This window comes from Anser anser, assembly GCF_964211835.1.
Source record: "Anser anser genome assembly, chromosome: 6".
Taxonomy (NCBI): Eukaryota; Metazoa; Chordata; class Aves; order Anseriformes; family Anatidae; genus Anser; species Anser anser.
In genome coordinates this window covers 411,574-418,138 of record NC_139726.1, presented here as the reverse complement: position 1 = coordinate 418,138, position 6,565 = coordinate 411,574, and the positions used below count along the sequence as shown (strand labels likewise).

The window sequence follows — 6,565 nt, the reverse complement described above, 5'->3', positions numbered from 1 at the left end:
GTTCGCTCAGCAAATCCTTACTGTTATTTATAGATGTATTTCATACTGTCCCTACATTTTCCTTTTTTGGTGTGAGGAAGATTGGTCTTTTTGTTAATTATATGAAACTGTGATGTAGAAATTATATGTAGGGAAGCCAATCAGCTTGGCCCAAATGCAGGGAACAGCTGGAGTATTGGACGTTTGGGATGGAAAAGGCAAGCCATTCAAGACTGGGAGAGAAAAATACATCATATGAATGTTTCTACTAACATTATCAACTGCTGTGCTCATAATGATGGCATTCAGACCACCACTGCTATATGTGTCTTTACCTACTAAAACAAACAAACAAACAAACCTAACTCTAAAACCATTGACATGAGATGGTTATCTAGATGTAAAAACCACCTAGAGATAATGCTCTGTAGTGGTTACTTTGATACAGCTCATCAGGGTTACCACAGGTAGCAATAACCTCAGTTAGCTACACCAAAGTAAAAATATCTGTACTTCATTTCAAATAGAATTTTATGCCAACAGAACTGTTTCAATTTACCTCTTGTGATATAACAAATCCTCCCTGCTTCTGCAAAAATCTTAAGTGTCAACATTAAAAGCAAGTTAGAATGACTATTGTGCTACTCAGATAATGTTTTAACAAATTCTTTGAGTAATGCTGAGATCTTTGTCACCAGTTATATTCTGCTCATCTATTTGATGTTTGATTTTAAATCTCATATTTTAAAAATCATGAAGTGAGCATAAAGATTTTCAAGTAGAGTTCTGCAACGGGGAACTAAGAGATTACTAAGTACCAGTTACTTAAGTAAGTTACTGTCAAACACAGTTGAACTGTTTATACAGACTAAATGCTCTGAGGGATACACAATGGCAGATTAAAAATAGACACCTGAAATTGTTTTCAACCATCCGCACCACCCTTCCACCTGGGAATATTACCTAGCAATTGCATTTTTCCATCAAACACAATTTGTTTTATTGCTGCAGTTTTCAAACCACTATATTAAGGTAAATGGTCCTCAGATCTCTTTTACCTTATAGGCTGATCAGAAAAAGTGTCAGTTGAGGAGCTGATACATACGTACACATACTTTGCAGACAACAGAAGGGTAGGGAGCATACAAGGGAAGCAGCATCCAGTTTTAAGCCACTGTTGCACATCTACTGATGGTTTCACTAAATACACAGCAGGAGTAGGGTTAGGGTTAAAACCTTCAGAACCCTAAACTTCAGAACTGAATCTTTCATTTTTAAATGAAAAAAATCCTGAAATTAATGTCACTGGTCTACTGTCTATATAAAAATATGGACTAGTTCATTTCTCATTTTGTAACAGAGAAAACACAAATATATATAGGTTTTGATAAAAAGGATTCAGTATTTATCTTAGCCAGCGTTGCTATATGCTTTTGTTAGTGATCTCCACGTGAAAGTAAGCTTCAAATAAATGAATAAAAAAGCAAGTAGGAATGATTCACATCATCTTATGAAAATATGCAAGAGAAAACAAAACAAAACAAACAAAAGAAAACAAGTGCTCAGATTGCAAAGTCAAATCTCAGAAGCCAGAAAATGCCTGAGTTAAGGTCTGTTAAATAAGCTTTTAATGTCAAGTTTTCTTCCATTACAGTAGTTATATATCATAATCAAATTTCCCCAGTTATATTGTCGAAGAACTGAATGCTTTAGGACTGTAACTGCATCATCTTCAGCCTTCATTTATTCAGTTCTCTTCTGCACCCCAATTTTTCAGTATCTTGAAAAATGCGACACAGAAACCAGAAACCATATCCCAGTGCTTGTTTTACCAAGGGTGTATTCAGAAGTGGTATTGCCTCTGCATACGCTCACTAATCCCTTGTTTATATGTGCAAAGAATGCATTAACTTTTTTTGCTGCAGCACCATTCTTGTTGAGTTGCATCACCATTATAGCCCCAAGTCCTTTCAAAGGTGCTGCTTTCGAGCCAGAGCATCTCGCCTTCTGCACTGCGGGCATGGCTCTCGTTCCTTGTTCCCAGATGAGTCAGTGTGAATCTGCCTGTCTCACATGCCTCGCACGGCCCAGTTTACCAAGTAATTTGGATGCCTCTGAGAAATTTTGTCAGTATCAATTACATTCCACCAATCTCTTTGTCCTTTGCAGATCTCGTCTGCAACGATGCAATCATTTTCAGTGTTGTTTCAGCCTTTTTTATCAAGGCCGTGTTGTCTGAAGCGTGATCGCAGTACTCAGGAGGCACCTAGAACCTGCACGTTCCCCGAGCGTGAGGAGGCACTCTCCGGGGACGGGTCGCTCCGAAGTGGTTCGTGCATTCAGAGCAGAAGCACCACAGACCCGAGCCGCGTTCGCAAGTTTTCAACATCCTTAACCTAGCTGAGGCCACTGACGTCCAAGCACGCTGCAAGAAAAAGATGAGGAAAAGATGACGGAATGGGACACGCTCGAAAGGCTGCGCGCATCAGCACGCGTACGCCTGAACCGAGCAGCCTCCGAGGTGCCGGCACCCCGCCGGCCGGAGCCGTCGCGCCCGGCCCTGGGGCCGTCGGGGTTGGCGGCCGCCGCCAGTGCGCCGCCCGCCGGGGGGGCGCTGCCGCGAGGCGGGGCGCGGGGCCGTGGGGCCTGCGGGGCCGTGGGGCCTGCGGGGCCGTGGGGCCTGCGGGCCCTGCGCGCTCGGGCCCGCCGCGGGGCCGGCCCAGGCCTGGCGCCGCCGGCACCCGCCCCGCTGAGCTCTGCTGCGGGCCGTGCCGCGGGCCGCGCCCTGCCGTCCCGCGGGGGCTGTGCCGAGCGGGCCGAGGGACGGGCCGAGCCGAGCCGAGCGGAGCCGAGCCGCGCCGCGCCGCGCCGCGCCGAGCCGAGTCCCGCCGCCCCGCCCCGGGCGCTCCCCGCCCCGCGGAGCCGGTCCTGTGGAGGGGCGGCCGCGGGGTGCGCGGGGCGGGGACTGCGGCCGTCCGCCGGCGGTGAGCTCATCCCGCCGCCGCGCCTGGCTGGCCGCGGAGGAGCCCGGCTGGGGCCGCGCCGCGGGAGCCGTCGGTGAGGCGAGCGGGGTCCGCGCGACGGAGGTGAGCGCTCGGCACCCCCTTCTCCTTCTCTCCCCGTCCCCCGTGCCGGCGGGTGCGGGCAGCGCCCTTCGCCCGCTCCCTCCAGCGGCGCTCGGCGGCGCCGGCGCGAGAGAAACTTCGTGGCCGCGGAGCGCGGCGGGGCCGGGCCGAGGAGGGCGGCGGGGCCGGGGCGGGCGGCGGGGCCGGGGCCGCGCCGCGCGGGTGGGGGCAGGGAAGGGAGAGGCGCGGCGGGCCCGGGGCGGGCCGGGGGCAGCGCCCGCGGGGCGAGGCCCGGGGAGCAGCCCGGCAGGCCGGCCTGTGTGCCCGCCTGCCTGCCGCCTGCCCCGCGTCCCGGCCGGCGGGTTGTCGCGCCGTGGTGGGAGCAGGAGCCCGGCCCCCTGGGAGCGCGGCTGCCGTGCGGCTGCTGCGCCCGGCGGCGAGCCGTGAGGAGGACGCGGGCGCCGGCCGCGCCTGACAGCCGGGTTGTCCCGCGGGCGGGAGCGCCGGGCCGGGCCGGGCCGGGCCGTGTGGGGCCGCGGAGCGGTGCCGGGGCCCCGCCCGGTGCCCGCCCGGGAGGCGCGGACGCCGCGCGGCTGGGCCGGGCCCCGCGACGGAGGGCCCGCGGCGGCGCGGCCCTGCCCGGCCCGGCCCGGCCCTGACCGGGCCCCGGCCCCGGCCCCCGCCCCGCGCCTGCCCTCGCCCCGCCGGGCTGCGCTGAGCGCTCGCACAGCCACGCTGCCGCGGAGTTTCGCAGGATTGCTCGGTCCGTGTTAGTGGCTTGTAAAAATACCGCGTGAGCTCGTGTTTCGGATCGCGGTGGCTTAAGAAAGTACCTCGATGGCTGTGAAATTAAAAAGCGCCAGGAAATGCGGATGGGAAATCAGTGTGATATCTTGCATCCTGCAGAACTTCCTCCCGCGGTTGGTTGATACGCAGCTGCCAGAAATGAGCCTTCTCCTGTTTGTTCTGATCCAACACTTAAGTGATGGGAAAGTAGTATCGTGACATTAAATAATGCTAGTAAACGAGGGAAGCGTGAATACAATTTCTGTTTGTAATTGCTAGTGCAGTGTGTTTAGAGCTTCGTTTATGTGGGCGCTCTAAGGTGCTGGTCGTCTTGCTTTCTGAGCTTAGCTAACCATCGGAATGGTGATAAATGGTATCGGCTGTAGAGCCACAACATATTTGGTGCATTGCCAAAGTCGCTCAGCTTCCCATAACAGTCTGTAGGAAAAAGACGTTTTGTGTGTCTAACCGCAGTCCTGAAGTTGATGCCATAGCAACTTTGTGATCTGAGCATACACTCTGGAAGACAGCTAAGCAGTCTTAGCAGAATTATTCTGTTTTTCTTTAGCTGAACTTCGTACTGTCATCAGGATTAAGTCTTTCTTTGAAGATGGAAGATTAATCGACACGCCTTCAAACTTTCTAGTGTCTAGGAACATCAGCCTGATCTGTTGGTTGTTTGTAATGACACCCATAAACACATCTGCAAATTGAGACTTATAATCATGGCTTTAAACTTAAGATTTGTCTGTAGAGATGCTCTTTTCACTAAATACTAGTATTTCAAGCTCTGTCAGAAGCTAGATCTTCATGCTTTGTAGAAAGACAGAGGAAGGTCAGCTTTAGATTTCATGTATGGCTATGGTTTGAAAAGAATGGGGTCAGTTCATGAAAAGAATGGGGTCAGTTCATGGCTTTTGGCTGCTTCCAGCTCCCTAAGCTATACGTGGGCCCTGGAGAGTTTATTTACCACAAAGCTGTGGCAACAGGAAAAGAAGAAAACTTATGGCCTTAGAAATGCATATGGCCTTATTTTTAAAAAATGTTTGTAGAGGCAGTGCTGTTATAAAACTGACTTTTAGATAATATGTAAGGTATAGTTTAACACATGGAGTGGGGAAAAAAAGAGCAAATATGAAAACAGTGCATGATCTTCCCAGTGCTTTTAGTTTTGTATTTAACAGTAGTTTTAAAAGTGCCTTTTAAAAAAAGTTTGTTTTGGTGGAGCCGTAAAGTCTCATCTTGTCCTGAAGGGAAGTAAGTAAAGGGGTTAGTTGCTCATAAATGCAAAATATCTGGTGCACAGCCTAATATTAATGTGTGAAATTCCTATCCTGTCTCTTATTACCTTCTCCTTTAAAATTATTTAGCATGACTGATTAAATTCTTTAGTATTTGTTGTATTTAGGATATTTTTATAAGGATGTCAGCACACTTACCTGATTAAAGGTACTTATCTAAGTATAAAATATACTGTAGAGATCTTGAGATGCTCCCTGTTCTGTTCTTAGCCTTGCCATCCACTGTCCTGAGGCCAGCACAACGTACCTTGCTGCTCGTGCAAAACGGAGACAGGTTGAAGTGTGGGGTCTGTTGCACAGTCTGAACCAGAATGCAGGTCTTCTGCCATCCGTTGTTGTGCTTCGGCAAAATACTGCGCCTCTGATCTCCTTATTGGAGTGAAAGTTTCCCGTTGCTTTTTGTTATTGTTCTCCTCTTGGCTTCATAAGGAGACTAATCCCGCAGAGTTTGCCTTGTAGTTATTTCAGGCTTCTGTTCTGTGTAGGTGCTGAATAACTGTGTAGACGTCTTTTTCATCCATCCTTATCAAGCGTGCATCTTGAAATATACGCAGTGTAGTTCTCAGTAGTGTAATGACTTCAACTTTTTAATGTCTTGTTTCTTCAGTCGTGTTTTTTCTTTGTTTGTTTTTGTTTCCTCCCCTCCACTCACTGGTAGGAGGCGCACTAAGCCGTAGCCTTAAGCCATAAAGGCACTTTGGAACCAGAATATTAAATTTTGCAATATCTTAATATCTTGGCTTAAGTGCTCAGCCTCCCTGTATAATGTATGGAGATACTCCTGTACCTAAGTGATATTCGTGAGAGTCTGGAAGCAGGAGGCTGGGTAACACAAAGCCTCTGTTAGAGGTGTTTCTCCATTGCTGGGAGAGGAATTGACTGGGAGTAGTTGCTGGAATATGTGTTTTATTTCCTGAGATAGTGCCAAGTCCCAGTCAGCATTTCACTTCTTCTATCTTCTCTTCTCTGTCTGGAATAGTATTTTTTAGCTGGGATGTGGGTCTGAAAGCAGAAGTTCAGCTCAGCTGTTGGGTGAGATGCCTTGAAGATCAGCCAGGTGCCAGCGTCGAAGCATCTCCTTGCTGGTGTCCTGCTGCGTGGGAGGCCAGCACTGACGTGTGCGCAGAGCAGCGTGCTGGGCTGTGCAGCGTGCGCAGCTGGAGATACTCCCGGGGCCTTAACCATGGATCGGTTCAGCCATATCCTGAAGTTCTTTGCATTGCTGTTTACAGAAATTAAAATGTCTTTGAGGTCAAATCAAGAGCTCCTTTTAGCATTTGACACTGTTGAAGTTAGTAGCGATGCTCAACAAGTGACTGAGTAGGTCTGCTCTTCATTGATTTTTTTTTTTAAATGTAATCTAAAGGTCAGATGAGACTTGAAAATTTCACTTAAACGTTTGACTTTTTCTCTAAATAACGTGTCAACAGGTAT

General features: G+C 49.6%; 1 protein-coding gene across 8 annotated transcripts in view; it reads left to right on the top strand.

Annotated features, from left to right (window-relative positions):
* Positions 1–2,874: 2,874 nt before the first annotated feature.
* The window catches only part of TANC1 (tetratricopeptide repeat, ankyrin repeat and coiled-coil containing 1), a gene marked incomplete at its 3' end in the record, with an annotated part of 95,675 nt that continues 91,984 nt past the window's right edge, over positions 2,875–6,565 (top strand). For 4 of the 8 annotated variants that reach the window (XM_083841647.1, XM_083841645.1, XM_083841651.1 and 1 more), the window contains exon 1: positions 2,875–3,065. The remainder of the gene's footprint in view (positions 3,066–6,565) is intronic. The other 4 variants (XM_083841650.1, XM_083841648.1, XM_083841646.1 and 1 more) reach the window with 1 other exon arrangement.